This window comes from Scatophagus argus, chromosome 23 (assembly GCF_020382885.2).
Source record: "Scatophagus argus isolate fScaArg1 chromosome 23, fScaArg1.pri, whole genome shotgun sequence".
NCBI classification, from domain to species: Eukaryota; Metazoa; Chordata; class Actinopteri; family Scatophagidae; genus Scatophagus; species Scatophagus argus.
The window spans coordinates 7895604-7911689 of NC_058515.1; the positions used below are offsets into that span (position 1 = coordinate 7895604).

Sequence of the window (16086 nt, forward strand, 5' to 3'; positions counted from 1 at the left end):
GCACATCTGGTTCATTTTGCAAACAATCTGCACACAGAAACGCACTGAAAACACCCACATAGATTTATGTTGTTATCGAATGACCCATATGCCCACTTAGATCTGTGCCATTCCTCTAGTCTTCCCCACAATGCACTACTGCTTGGGTAACAGAGATGATGGGCGAGGCTGAGATTTTGCGGTACGCCATTTATCTCTGTCAGACGTGATTGAACACAAGTTCTTATTGGCTGGGCAGGATCTGTGATTGCTAAAGCGGCACCCCAGTCTCCGAGTCCATGCTAATTAAACAGTGGGTAGAAAAGAGCAAGAGGCCTTCACTCTCTATCCTGTGGGGCTTCATTCTGCTGTAGCCAGCATTAATGCAGCCCTGAGAACGAGCAGAAATGAAAAACCAGCTTAAAATGCCATGACCCGTCTCTGCCGTTGACAATACAGTATTCAGTGACAATGCATTCGATTTGATTGCAGCAGCTTACCTTTCAGCACTCAAGCAACCTTCCCAACAGTTCAAGAGCTGCAACAACAACAAAAAAACATGTTAGATTACATTTTATTCATACGTCATAAAAGCCGTTATAAGAAGTTGATGTGATTTGTGGGAAAGGGTTCAAGATGCACGGCTGAAGATAGCATTAGGTTCTATTGTTGGGAAATAATCTTAATCGCAGCTGCTGCTAATGTAGTGATCTGTCCTGAGCTGAGCACACAGTCAGTACTGCCATTGCTTTTTAGTGTAAAGGGCAAACATGTATTACTCACTGATTACATTTGGCAAGCATATGTGTCTGACACTTAAGTCCTTGTAATTATCCAACCAGTTACAAAAACAATAACAACAAAAAACCCTTCTTTACCACTGATATTCAACCACTGCTTGAATGTGGTATATGTCCTTTGTGTTTCATCGGGACACAGAAAGGGAGTTGTGAGAATAAAGGGGGAAATGGGAGTTGGGGGCCACTGAGCAGCTTTTTAGTTTAGGACTAATTAAAATGTGGGCGGCACACAAAAGGTCAGAGATTGACCAGGGAAAAAAATAGAAGAAGAAAAAGGAAGGGGGGGGGGGGGGGGGGGGGGGGGGGTTGTGTCTGATTGTGTGCATAAGTCGCTCAAGGTCTTGTAGATTAATACCAAGTTCTCTTTCAAAAGGGGAATCGAGAGAGATGGGAGAAAGAATTAGTCGTGTGACTGATAAACAGCATATCTCCATGCTCCGTTCCCTTCTCCTTTTTTTTTTTTCCAGCTGGGAGATAAAATTTAGGCTTGGCAGTGGTTGCCAGCACAATTGATTCTGGCAGAAGAATATGACTGCAGAGTATGAGGGCTAAGTATCTGAATAGCTGCTGTCAAATCGCTTAAGGGGAATTTATTCCTAGTTTATATGCAAGCTATATCATGGAGTTACTGAGACTAAATGGCTACAGTTTGATGTACAGTACGCTGTCGTTTCAATGGCTTATAATCATGGAGCTGTTCTAGGCACTGGCTTATGGGTGCTGTGTCTGGATTCAGTGAAAGCAATAAAAGCATGCATTCATTTGCAAGCATATGACAAATCCTTTACATTTCAAAATGTGAATCAGTCTTTGAACTGTTATTGTAATTACCATGAACTAAATATTGGTCTACATGTCAGCTTGTTGGTGACATTTTGCAAATCTGATATACAACAGCTTAAAATCCATTTTCAGTCCATCTTTCTTCTCTTTGAGAAGATGCTGAGCATCGGTTATGTCTTGCATTAATGTGAGTTTAATTAGGGAGGGAGCAAACAAGAGAGAGCAAAACACAACAGAGAGTTTAGGAAAGAGGAAATAGTGTCTGATCCATCCCTCCACTGAAAAGGTTTCTTGACCGGTGGGGAATACAGAAAAATGATTAATAGGTACACTCCAGCAATCAGCAGGCAATAAGAGAGCTACCTGTCAGAGGTCCTATCACCGTTCATAGATCTATGCCTAATAATTGGCCATGAATGCAGCCATTGTTGTACTATAAGAAACCAGTTGGCTGGAGACACAAACAAAATAAAATGAATCCTTGTTTACGCTGAATACCGCGAGAGTGTGTGGAGATGCAGGAAATAAATTCCTGAGCCTATGAGAAACTCAGAATAGCTCTGACTGTCTCTCTCTAAGATAGACAGTCACATTAATGGGGCCCATATCTGTATTCGCTTCATTGTAATAAATATATTAGGATTGCACACATTACTGCTTGTCATTCTAAAGTATGCTGTAAGACAGTACACTTAACTAATTGGTTAGTTTATGAAGATAATTAGCAACACAATGTACACTCAGTGCATTTCAATCTTAAACACTAGAGAACTCTGCAGAGTCTAATTGATTAACAAACACTGTGACTATTCAGCAGCAGTTTGACAGTACCTTGACAGTGTCTAGATTACCCTATAAATATTCCAAAATAATGAAACTAGCACGTGTAGCAACTGGGGAAATAGAACTTCTTAAAACACCATCTGTTGTGCAGAACAACCACAGCAATGCGATATTAACCAGTGAGGCTGACAGAGTCACATGATATGTCAACCCCAGAGTTCCAATGTACTGTGAATTACAAAAAAAAAAGCAGTAGCTTCGCTTTGCTTAATTGGAAATGCTATTGTGCATTCACAATGATTTCATTCAGAAGTCAGTGGATTGAATGGGCACGAAGTCAATAAATAAAAGGTGATATTATCCTGCTGTATGGAAGCATTCTGGGAATATCAAACCTGATGAACAGTGATGATGCATACCTAAGTAAACATGGACATGACAGGCTTTCAGGCTTCATTTATTCAAAATGTAACATCCCCTCACAGCCCAACTTTCCAATGCCCCTCTTCCATACTCCTCTGCCTGTTCGACATCTTTTCTACTCCCTTTAGTTTGTATACTTTTTTTGTTCAGGATTCAAGACATTTCTTTTTCTGTACACCTCGATGTCAGGGTCACTGTCCTCCCTTCTACAGCCCCCCACCCCCCAGCTCCTCTGAAATTCTCTGTCCATTGCCCTTCTGACAGCCACCCATCAACCTGGGTGCAATTTAAAAAGCCCTTCAACAGCTGCCATTCCACAGGGCTGGCTATCAGTCCAGCTGCCAAAGCCCAGACAGGGACTCTGCTTCAGCAAGCAACTTTGAACGTCAGGTTGGTTCCCTCAATTCCAAATAGACTGAAGGTGAAAGACTCTATTTCTCATAGATTGGTTCAGTCAAAGACAGGGTGACTGAGGTGGAGTTTGGAGGCAGCATTGCTACTTCCTTCCTTCCTGACATGTTACTGCCAACATCTGGCATGCAATGTTGTGGTTTGGAGACATACTTTTGACTTCATGTAGGATGCTGAATATGGCTTAATAACACCAGCATGAAGCCGGCTTATATTTGTAAACATTAAAAAATAAAGGGCTCTTGGGGAGAAAACTGGAGGGGAGGAATATTTATGCTCCTGCAGAGATTTATCACTTTATCCTCTGTGTTTGAGCCAAAGCAGTATGTGTGCCTGCCCGTATGCGAACATTGCATACATTGCTTGTCCAAATGTGCATGTTGCCTGAAACAATCAAGTGAACACGGCTCAGGCTTGAGGCTGGGCAGCCTGCTGCTGTGCACTTCTCTCCACCATATGTCTTTGTCAAAAATATTTGCTGTGTGCCGAATGAGGGATGAAATCAATCCAAGTGCTATTTTCCCAGTTGCTCCGTCTTGAAGGCAGCAAAATTGTGCTGATACTTGCCAGATCATCCCACATTGTCAAATGTAACAACTGGCCACCAGTGACATTCGCAGACAGACCATCTGGTCTCCAGTGTCCAATAGTCGTTTAGGGAAAGAATGGAATAGCTGAAGCCTTTCTCCTGTCTCAATTAGCAACTGGGAGAGATGGATGTGAGAACTGCTCTTGTGTTATGAACCAATCAGAGATGTGTACCATGTGCCATGTGGAAAATGTGTTGAGGTGGTCCATAGGCACTATTGGACTAAAAATCTTCACTAAGAATGACTGAACAGATGTACTTGCTAGCCTTTATTTTCCATAGCTTCACCCACTCAGCTGGACTTCTGGTACACTGCCTGAAGATAAAATCAACAACACAGCAAGTTGTGTCAGGGCGCTCGATAAGATAAACCACAGTCTCTTAATAAACTTTGTTAGAGTTGTATTTAGAGTTTTAAAAAGCATACTGTATGGTTGTCATATCCTTTTTATATTTAAATAGTGATCTCATACAAATATTTAAGCATAAAGCTGAGATCTATTTAGCAGAAGACCCTCTCAGCTGAATATAGCTGAAGGAGCGAAGCTATTTTCAACTATGTCTTCTGGACCGACTGCAGCTATTGTGTTGGGGACTCTTGCTGTCTGCCAAAGCTTTTAGTCCACTGTGCAGTAGCATCAGTTTTGCCCACAGCCACAAGACCACATGAACAAAAGCTCCAGTTGGCTGGGTCACACTGCGATGTACCTGGGGGATGTACTTATGTTTTGCATGTACCGGAGATGCTAACTGTTGGGTCCATTAACATCAGAGAGAGCTGCAGCTTCCAAGCTGAAAAATTGCCCTAAGCGAGCTGGCATTATGAGGAGGCATCTTCCCCGATCCCATTCAGCAAAGAAAGTTAATGGAGTTGAAGTGGGTCATCTAGAGTTAAATTGAATCTGCTGCCAATGGAAAGGCTTTGATGTAGCAAAGATTAAGCAATTGTTGTAATTTTATGTGCAAGCCCACAGTACCATCAGCATCAGATGGCAACCTTTTTAAAATGTCCTTATAGTCCATCAGTAGATCAGTAGAGTTTGCTTTTTAAACACGAACCAGATAATAATCTACAGATGTCAATATGATATGACGACAGGCCACACTATCTAAATTGCTTACGATAGAAAAATCTTTTGTTTGGCCAGCATGTTGGTAGGGGTGATGCAGTCACCAGAGAGATTGCACTGAAAAGAGGGATTTGGAGGAAAACGGGACACAGGATTTTATCATGGAATTGAAGTCATGATTCTAAACAGTTTCATGTTTTCACTGAAAGCCTGTGGGTCATGGTCCCTTTCTTTTCTTTTGATGAATACTTTTGAGTATGACTAAGGTCACGCATGTCAGATTTTTTCCCCTTACTTCTGTCTGAAGCTTGAACAACTTCCCTTTCATGGAGTCATGGATCTCTGGTGGGATATATCAGTTAATGGAAGAAGTGTCCTTCCCATGCCCTTCTGTAATAGCCAGGCATCATTAGTGAGAGGGTTAAGAGAGGGCCCAGTCATCCATATGTTTCAATAATTACCTTGCACTTCTGTCAAGGCACATACAGGAAGGCTGAGCTTACATTGCAGCGCTACAGATAAAACGGATGATGAGAATAAAAGATGTCTAAATGAATCTCTTCACATCAAATCTCCTTTTATGGCTGCTTTGACGTATGAACATTCAAAGCAGCTGAAGGTGAAAGGTACAAATGTTCAGGTTTTATCACATGAAAGACGCTGTGGGTCATGCCTCAGCCTTGGTTGCAGAGGCAGCAGTCTCTGCACTGTGAGTGACACATTATTTTTCTGTAACCCCCACCACTTCTATCCTAACTCCCCCAAATCATAGCCCCCAATCTATTTTCTGCCTGGCTAGTCTTATGAAACTGCATATATTCTGTCAGATTATTCCCACCATATTCCCATACTGTTTACTTGTCAGCTGTTTGAGGCGAAGATTTGAAAATGATGGCCAAAACCACACAGAATGTGTGAGCTTAAAGACAAATGGACTGCATATCCCAGACTGAACGATGAGCCTTTGTGTTTAAAATTAATTTATGCTTTTCTGAACCTGTGATGTAGTTAATGTATTTGGAATTCTGTTTAAGGTCTCAGTGGCACATCATATTATTATGATAATGTATACGTTTTCAGTAGGAATGTGCAACCTTGGTTGAGGATAATGCATTTCAAGTAGTAGTAGCAACTGAGGGAAAACAGGAAATTAAGACAACCTTTAGTTTAGTATTTGGCTGAAATGGGACGATGGGCTGAGAGAACTCAGCACACAGCAGCTTAAGAAAACACAAGAAATTTTTAATAAAAAAAATCTTCCTGACATGGACAACACGTGCAGCGTTCAGGAAATAAGATGATCTTGCCCTAAGCCTAATCAGTAATCAATCCTCATGCCTAACTCTGACCAACCCAACCCAACTGAAGAAAGTAGCCTGTTTTAGCCAAACAGGTTCAGGGTATTAGGGTTCATTTCTCCATCATCTTCAGGATAGAAAACTGGCACATGTTGAACACCCAGCTGACTGAAATAATTACATGAGTCACAACTGTAGCATCAACAAGTGTGTCCAAGCTGCTGTCTTTTTTTTTTTCTGAATTTGCAGCACGTTTCTATAATGTGTCATGTGTATTTGTAGCATGTTGGTGTATTTGAATGTTGTTTTCTAAGTACTGCTCATGGGTTGTCAAATTCATGAGGATGTTAATGTCTTTCATTTGGAGTCTGATCTGTTGTGCGTAAAAATGGCTTGACAAGAAAAAAAATCATAAAATGCAATCAGAGGGGAAGACTGCTTTTTTTTTTTTTTTTTTTTGTTAAGAGAGCAGCCAAGAGAAAATCACCTTGCATGGGGCCACCTCTCTGTTAGACCCATGTTAGCATGACAGCAAAATACATTTTATTAAGTTGTTAAAGACAATGTCTCACCAAGCAGGGAAAAATCTGGCCATTAATTTGCTGGATGATCTGCTGTGTTCTCCATCTAGTTGCCGACTCTGTGCTGTTTAGTGTTGGGTGGGTAGTGTCCAATTGGGTAATGAGAAGTTGTGAAGTGAAAATAGCTGCCTGCTGCTGCTGATTGTGAGAGTGAAGCAAAACAGTAAATCTGTCACCAAAATAGTGACCAAAAATACTGAAACTTTCCCTAGAACTGAAGGAAACTGCAGTATTCAAGTGATAATTCTCTGTGGGTTCGTCATTACATGTTATTATCTGATCCTCATAAATAAATATTGATTGTATACAAAATTTTACACCTCGAGGCTTTGCCTTTTACCTCTCAAGATTTCTTTTTGTGTCCTCCTCACAAACAACTTAAAGCAGACTGTAATGCTCATTGATGCATTCACTGTCCCTGTGCTGATGGCCACTGAGACAATTCGCCAATGTTTATTGAATTGAAGTTTCTCCAAAAAATCAAAAAGAATATAGATGGAAAGGTTTGAGCACACAGAGGATTTGTTTCTTTTGTACAGAGCTACTTATTAAGTGAAGGAAAATAAATCAATTACAGTGGAATTCAAAATGTAAGCTCAATCACTTAGATCTTTTTGATATTGTTATCTCATTATTCATCTTCCCGGGACTGAGTGCCAGGACAAGTCTGTAATTTATTTTAAAACGCATCCAGTTAATTTCTTCCAGACTTGGTCCAAATATAAGATTGATCTTGAATAGTTTACAAAATGTTAGCCCAATATTTTTACAGCATCTTTGCGTTTATTTACCACACTGCAATGACTTCCTTGCATTATTCATCGCATTTTTCCTTGCAGTCAGAAATAATGTAATTGGTTATCATAATCATCACACTCCAAATGAAAACAAATGGTTTCTGTCCCACTCCATAACTTTCAAACAGGATATGGAATGAAGGTGAGGTACATGGACTGCATCTGTTCACTCATGTCAGTGTGCTCACATCTGCATTTGCTCCAGATGCACGACACAGCTTGTTTTCCTCAATACATTCATTCAATCCCTGTCCTGTCTACTCCTCTGTGAATGAAAATTTCCAAACAGCAAACCACAAAAGAAGTTGCTAAGCCATTTGGATCAAGAATCTCCTCAGGCAAATCAGCAATTAGAGCCTAAGCTGCCTTGTAAAATCAATTAGGAGTTGTAGTATGTGTTACAGGTACAACACTGGCTGGCACCTCTCTAACCAAAAAGAGTGGTTTAAATCTGCCATGCAAGAGTATGTAATCTGCTGTACTTAACCACAGAATGTCTATAAAATCTTCCTGTCTTGTAAAGGGTGGCTTCAAACTGTAGGGTTGAGTTACTAAAAACTTTTTTTTTTCTTTTTAACTTTTGATGGCAGGAATTTGCCAGGTTTTTTGTGGAAGTGGAAATGTCTAATGTATTTCCTTGTATTGTGATACCACACTCCACTGACAAAGTATCACCTTTTAAGTTAATATGGTGAACTCATTATTGTTTGTCCATCCATTTGACGCAAAGCAATATTTGCATTCATTTGGAGTCATGTTTCTGGTCACCTGTTGAATAGCAGCCCGAATATTCACTCCCCTTTTTTTAGCTCTGTTTTTGTTTCCACCAGTGTTTCCTGAAGGAAATATCCAGATTGAGATAATAGATGCTCCTATTTGATCACTAGCCAGTTATGACTGTTCTGCTGCTGAAAACAGCTTCGCCCTGTGCTTGAAGATTATGCTTAGAAAGCGGTGAGAGTCAACCAAACCAGTGAAATTGTTGGCTATATTATTATATTACATGTTATATTACATGAAAGAAGCTTTAAAGTTTTGCAGAGTCACTGCGATCACTTTTATGTGACACATAGTCATTTGATCCATTGAAAATCTAAACATATTGAATGTAGCTTTACGGTTTTGTGATCATCAAGTACTGGCAAAAGGTTTTGCCATGGAATGTGACTTTGCTTTGTAAGCACTCAGGTCTGAATCAGAATTAGTCATTTATTATCCAGTGAAAGCTGCTTCTTCAACTTTCACTGCGGTAATTAATGAGATCGACATTTTCAATTATCTGTTTCCTGCCTTTACTGGCTGTTCGAGTGCACAGCAAAAGAACAGCTGTTAGCTTCGATGGATAGGAAGTCGGGCAAGAACAAAGAGGGCAGCATCTGCCTCTTTGAAAGATGCCGCGTTATTTTTCATCAGTATATGTGTGTGTGACGTACCGCCATGGGAACAGATTCGCTCCAGGTGTGTCGAATATATGGACAAAAAGATATCGACCAGAGTTGGTTAAGTCACGCAAACAGACAAATTGTGAAAGTGTCCAGTTGGTACGGAGGCCTGTGCCACAGAAAACTGGCTGTGTCATCCTGTTCAATTGCCCTGTCCTAAGAATACTGCCTTCATATACAAATATGAGCAAGGCACTGCTTTCTGTGTAACTTCACAGTACTACCCAGGCTATGTGACAGATGTTCATTTCTTTCTCAATGGTACTATACAAGCTGCTTTCCCCGTCCATGTAGTAACTGCTAGCCATTCACAATAGCTTTTCAGAGTTGTTTAACATCTACCAAAGATTTTTCAGTGACAAAATGGGTCACGTAGAGGCACTGGGCCCTTTTTTACTTTGCCCAAGGTCAGTAGGTCTCTGTTGGCTTCTGGCCTATTCAGCTGGGAGCTGCAATTAGGCTGTGAAACGGTGTCTCACACTGGGTTAGTCACCAGCTTCAGTAGCCCCCTATACATCACCCTCAGTCGCACCACGTTCAGTATTTGGAAGGCCACAGTCAGCCCACAGGGGAATCATTAGTTCATATGTAAATATGAGAAATGGATGCAGATTTCACCTTGCCTGCATGGAATGAGAGCGTAGTAGCTTGGGAATGACAAACAAGGGTCATATGGTCCAGCCACTGCAAATGCCTTTGGTTACAGTTGTTGTTATGATCCTGCATGTGGCGATAAGTAGACCAGTGCAGATACCTGCCATGCAAAGATATTTAAATAAACAAAACAGGCATGGAATTATAGCCATGTGCTGTTTACTCAAAATAAATGTAAATAGAATTAGGCAGAGATTTTTTTGCGTGACGATGTTGTCTATTGTGTGTCGATGCAATAATTCATGTGCTCCCGTAAACGCATGGCCCCATTTTCATGTGGTTTTGCATTTGTATAGTTTTTCTGAGCGAAGTCATACCCTGCTGTGGTGAAATAGTTTCACGCTGAGATCAGTGGAGCGCATGTAGTTCAGTGGATGCTGTTGTACATTCTCACTTTTGCACATCACAGGAGATGCAACAGCTCATTCTTCCTCACTGGGCCAGAGCGAGTCAAAGATGCAAATGTGGGTATTCAAGCATGGAACCCCTGACCTCAGTAGGCAAGTCTGAAATTATAGAACAGCCAGCACTTTGCTTTCTCCTAAAAGAATGTGAAATATGCATTGGCTCATTTATTTATTTTTTTTATTTTTACAGGGGGAAAGAAAAACTGGCTGTTTTTTTCTTTATCATCTTGTTTGTAAGAGCAAAGAAAAAAAAATGATCAGAAACACTGCAGAGTGACAGATTTAGTCAGAATTTTTATGCTGGGATTTCAGACAAGACTGTATTTGGTATGCTGAAGTCAGGAGATTTTACAGTCAGGTCAGACCGCAGTAGTTGCACCTAGCAGCAAATGAATAACAAATTTAGATTTTAACTGTAACATTGGTATACAGGTGTGCACAGAAAATACAAGCCTTTTTCACGTCGTGGCAGACAACAAAGGTTCCACTCCATATTTCAGTGTTTGTGGGAAATGTAAAAAATGTATGTCTACAAAATTCCATGACAAGCAGTACAGTGACACACTTTTTTTTTTTGATGGCACTGCTGTTCTGCCTCCAGGTAGGTGTATGCTGTTGTCTATGGCGATTACTGGTGGGATCAGATTGCACTTTGTGAATATTAGTGAGGTGGAGTACCTACAGTAAAACACAAATCACCATAAACAGGCAATATAAACAATGATTTGCTATTTATATCACATATACATGTGAATTTACTTTAATTTGAGAGAAACTTTGCAGGACATTTGTTCTGCACAAGTTGTGTGAAAAAGCAAAGAGCAAGAAAAGTGCCCCATCAGCTCTCATAAGCATTTCAAAACAGTCAATAGGGTTGAGGAACCAATGTGTCGCACAGCTGGGCTGTTGTTCAGTGGTCCTTGTGTTGGGTGCTTCTAGGGTAAGGAGGAAAAAAAAAAAAAACACTGGGCTGAGTTTGTGCAGTCTAAGCCACCCATGTGGAACGTAGCGAAAAATAATCAGCACAATAACGTGGTGAAAAAAGAAATGCAACTTGAGGAAATCAACTGTTAAGGAACATCTGAGGCCGCAACAAGCTGTGCCTAAGCATATGCTCCTCTGGTGTTTTCAACAATGCTCAATCTCCAGTCCCTGCAGGAGAAAAGCCTCTATTTATAGTCATTCGGCTTAAATGGTTTCTCAAGATGGACTGTGGCTTGGCTGCTTTCAGTCTGAACTAATTTCCCAGGTAGCACTGTATACATTTTCAAGTTCGGAAGTGTAGCGCATTGACTTAAACATACATAAGTAAACTTTTTTTGTAATTTCCATGGATAACATCAAAAAGAAAACGCAAACATGTGGTTGCTGTAAAACCAGTTAATGTTACCAACTTCATTAAAACCTGGAAACTTTTTTGTAGACAAACTGCTCTTAATTGGAAACACAAATGTACCCACAAACATGACTGTAAGTCTTTGGTTTTTAAATAACCTCTCTCATCAAAAGAAAGAAAGAGGTCTGTTTTACACATAAACCAGTCTCAACAAATTTCCAAACAATTTTCAAAACATCTGATGGGAAAATTCAGCTCCCTTTGTCTGTACCACGTAACCAGTTCATATTCTTAACGTAACACACAGCATAACTCTGATTTTATGTAACCTGGAGTTATCCAGGTGGCAAGACTGCTATCGTACTTATCTTCCATCATCATCACGAAATTGGACTGGCCAAGCTGAATCGTCAAGATAAAACGATGCTGTCCTGGCCACGTATGAAGTACTGTTGAGTTGATAGGATGTGAGTGTCATTGCTGTGATATACTTTAATCTATCACCCCAGTGAAGTTCATTCAGGGGTTTTTGGAAGACAGTATGTTGGCCACCACCTCATATAATCAGGAGTCGATAACGATGAGTTGTAATTATCTGTACCTATACAGTCCTCCCACTCAGTCTATTCTGCTGGGGCTTACTGCAGCAGCTTGTCTGAATAGGGGGTATTTATACATGAAATTAAGGTGTAATTAAAATCGGTCTGGTGCTAAAGGGGCTGAAGGTGATTATGCTCATTTGCATAGTACACTGATTTCTTTTTTTAATGCTGCCTTCACAATCACAACTTGTTCTAACACATTTCAGACATCCATCATTTTTAATATTTCAAACAAAACCCAAACGGTGGCATGATTAGAAAAAGTGTTTATGGGCGATAACATTTTGCATTCGTAATTTATCTCCTGGGTGAAGCAAAATGATTGACACGCCACACAACAGACTAAATTTAAAAGGTACAGCTTTTTTTTTTCTTTTTTTTTTTTCTTTCTCTTCATTTCCAGCATCTGGCCAGTGTTCTTCTCTTGAGTGAACTGCTGCCACATTGTTCTGTAAGATTAGAAAATGTAAGCAATAAAACAGGATTTTGGTGAGAATCTGATGAGGAATCACTGAAGCTGGACCTCTGAAAATAAACATTAGCGCTGAGCTCATTTTTCACAGGCATAACATTTTCTAATTTGCTCCATTGGGCTTGTTTTGAAGCAAATGGGGGACTATTATATGGGCTAAAGACCAAGGAGAAACTCATTACTTCTCACATTATCGCTGCAAATGTGAGGAGGAAAAACTGAGCTCTGTCGCTTCAGCCTGATCACAGGCTAAAGCCTCTGGTCCAGGTTGTAAATGGACCCCTCTCGGCTGATACGCCATCGCGTCCAAAGCCATCTCTGATATTTGGTGAAGGGATGTCATGACTGCTCCAGCTGTCACAGGCACAGCTGTTCACTTTCCCCTTGAGTGAGCAGAGCTGCCTTCGCCCTGCAGCGTGATGGTGCGCGCTCACTGTGTGTGTGTGTGTGTGTGTGTAAATCGGCGAAAATGCATCCAAGCGCAAGCATGCACGGATCCTGACAAGGTGCACAGCTTATTCCAAGATACAGCAATATAAACAGTTGTACACAATTAAACTTGGAGCCACCAGCAAGAAGGCTGCATCTCTACATGTTTCCCAACAATGAAGTAAATTGATTTATTTCAGATTTCATTGTGGTCAGGGAGGACTTTTTTTTTTTTTTTAAAGAAGTGATAAACTCGTGTTCACAGTTGATGAGAATGTTGAGTGTTATGTGGTTGGTTCTTGTCCAGACACGCTCAGGAGAACCCGAGGGAAAAAAAAAATTGCTGCTGATGTATGCGCTGCTATATGATTGATGCGTCTCCTCTTTGGCCTGGGCGAGCATTTACTTTATCACAACACTCTTCACACCATGACTGTGTACCTCTTGAGGTTTAGGTGTCCGAAGTGCTAAAAGGGCCATATTGATTGCATACTGAAACAGTCAGTTATGATGAATGGACACTCAGTAAATCAAATTCGGAGATTAATCGGCCAGCGGCGGTGTCATTAGAGCTTTGTGATGGGTGAATTAATATGGTGATTAAGTGAGAGGTTGCTACTATGTCACCGTGTCAGCTCTGACAAGCTGACCCCAGCTCGGCTTGCAATGGAGTAAAAGATACTTCATCATCTTGCACCTATAGTGTGTCTTTCACCTTTGACCTTTACATTTATCATCTGGGGTTTTCCTTACTTACTTGTGCCCTGGAATAGTCTTTCACATGAATAGAATCAGCTTGCACTGGCTTGACAATTCTTGGTTTTAATTTGAAATGGAAAACAAGGAATCCCTGCATCAACTGAGGAAAGAATACAGCCATTGTGTTTGGTCCAACACTGCAGACTCTGAAAAGACTATGAACTGTTTTCTGCATCTATATTGGTTGAGCTAATAAAAGTATTCTTGGCTGGCAGGAAAATGCAAATGCTGACAAAATCAATGCACCCCGCTGCCAAATCCACAGACACTAGTGAGCAGATTTGGCTCATTTCGCAAACAGGCCTTACATATACACACACACACACGTGTGTACGCACACTCTCACACACTGAGAAAAATCCGTGATACACCGTGTCCCTATGACCCTTATGCTCCATATGGTCAAGAAGAGGGCAGAGAAAATAAGCACACAGCTCTGTGGGTGATTGCAGCTTGGCAGCCAGCAAAGCCCAGAGGTCCGTGGTGTTGAAGCAACATAGCAATGCTTAGTACAACCCTCTTTTCCATGCCAATGCTCCTGTCCTGCTTTATATACTGTAGTCTAGTGTATGAACATGGTGGCTGTTGTAGTGGAAGAAATACCTTTATTTTTCTTCCTTCTGGGACTCAAAATTAGCTCTCAACCCAACTGGATTTGCACCACCATAATAGCAGCAAAGCAAACACAACATGGATAAATCATGTATGTACACAGTAGTATGTGGGTACAAGCACAGAGCCCCCACGGGACACCGCATTGACTGCAAAATGGTAGGCAGTGAAAAACATTGCAAATGTATTAGAAACAGCCTCAGGATAAAATTAAAACAAAAAGACAACAATCCACACTCATCCACGGGGTTTTCTTCACCCAGATTACATACAAATATATTCACTTATACCTCTATAGAGTCATGCGGATAATTTTAGCAGATAACAGGTGTTGTGTCATCGTGTTTTACTGTATTGAAGTATACCGGACTGCTTTGACAACCTAATTTAACCCTCGGGGATTAATAACGTCACCTACCTACCTACCTACCCACCTCACTAACTAACTAACTATCTAAAGCACCTCCTGTCAAGATTTCTGCTCACAGTGAATGGAATTTCCGTTACTGTGCTTCCATCATTGAACATCAGTCTCTTTCTAGTAACAGTGTCCTGGTTCACTCTGGTTAATCAGACACCTTCCTGTTTTCATTGGAACTACTTTCAACCAAATAAATAACCCTGATGAAAACTGTGAAAACTAGGTTCATGGCAATTTGGGTGACCCAGCTCTGTAGTTATTCAGCTGATCACAACAAAAAGAATCCATCTCAAAATATCCAGTAGGCTTTTAGTCATTGAATACTCTTCGCGTTATCAGATATGTGTTCAGAAAGGGCAGAGTCGCGAGCAGAGTTTCTCTTGCTGCTACTACTTCCGCTTCTGTTAGAAAGAAGAACTGCACAACAAATTGCATTAGCGCCATGTTAGTATAGTTTCTGTAGCACAAGGAATTCATTTCACGTAAGTTGCATTGATGTGCCAGGGCAAAGATTGCATAAATATTCGAACCAAGACTCTAATTAAACCATTACCATCACATTCAAGGCAACGTGAATAGTTTTCTTCTTTTTTGTGAATAAATAAAGAGTTGAATAAACGAATAAATATTCATTCAAAGTCCATCAACTTAGCTGCCATCAGATGTCTGATATTCTGTACGTTCCAGCTTCCTATGTTCGTGCCTCTTGTCTTTTCCATGAGGATGATGATGGGTGATCTGTGTTTTGGGGGGGATTTTCATTTTATTTCTGTTTAGCTTTAAGGACTCTTTCTCTATTATCAATGGGGAAAAATATGTGCCAATCCTTCTTTTGTCAAAATGCATGCAGCCAGTAGCAAAAGCTTTTATGTCTTTATGTCATTTGTGCAAATGACAGTGCCCCAGAAACATTTTGCAGAGTTACTGTTCAGTTTTGCCAGTGGAAAACATACAGTGCACTTATCGGAGACTACTTAAGTAGATGGGGCGGCCGGCTCCGACAAAAAGATCATCACTCACAAAATAGGAGCACTGGATGTCCTCTAGATGTTTTGATGTGTGAAATATTGCTATTGTGGTACAATATTCATTGAGTGTGATTGACCATTCACATGTGGCCATATCTTCCAAATGGTTTCCTAATGTGAGTGGACAGGTCCACCATTGGGTCACACGCCAGCCTAGTCATGCATTTGACCAGGAATAAAGCTGAAATCAATTTCCTCTGGTCTCTCTGTGGGGCCTTCCGAATGGTGTTTGTGCCGCAGGGAGCACTTACTCCACTTCTGGTGACCTCTTTGTCCTTTCCCCTATGAGCATATCACTCCCATTGAAATGATAACTGCTTTTCAATCTGTCAAAACAACTGGGCACACTTTCCAAAACCCCAGTGACTTTTAAAGCACTTAACCACCGTTAACAGAGAAATAGATTTGAT

General features: G+C 40.7%; 1 protein-coding gene across 31 annotated transcripts in view; it reads right to left on the bottom strand.

Moving 5' to 3' along the window:
- Positions 1–16086, bottom strand: part of LOC124054897 (receptor-type tyrosine-protein phosphatase delta-like) — a 339738-nt gene that overhangs the window by 145836 nt on the left and 177816 nt on the right. For all 31 annotated transcript variants that reach the window (XM_046381377.1, XM_046381378.1, XM_046381409.1 and 28 more), the window contains one exon: positions 480–517. The gene's annotated coding sequence lies outside the window, so the exon portion shown is untranslated. The remainder of the gene's footprint in view (positions 1–479; positions 518–16086) is intronic.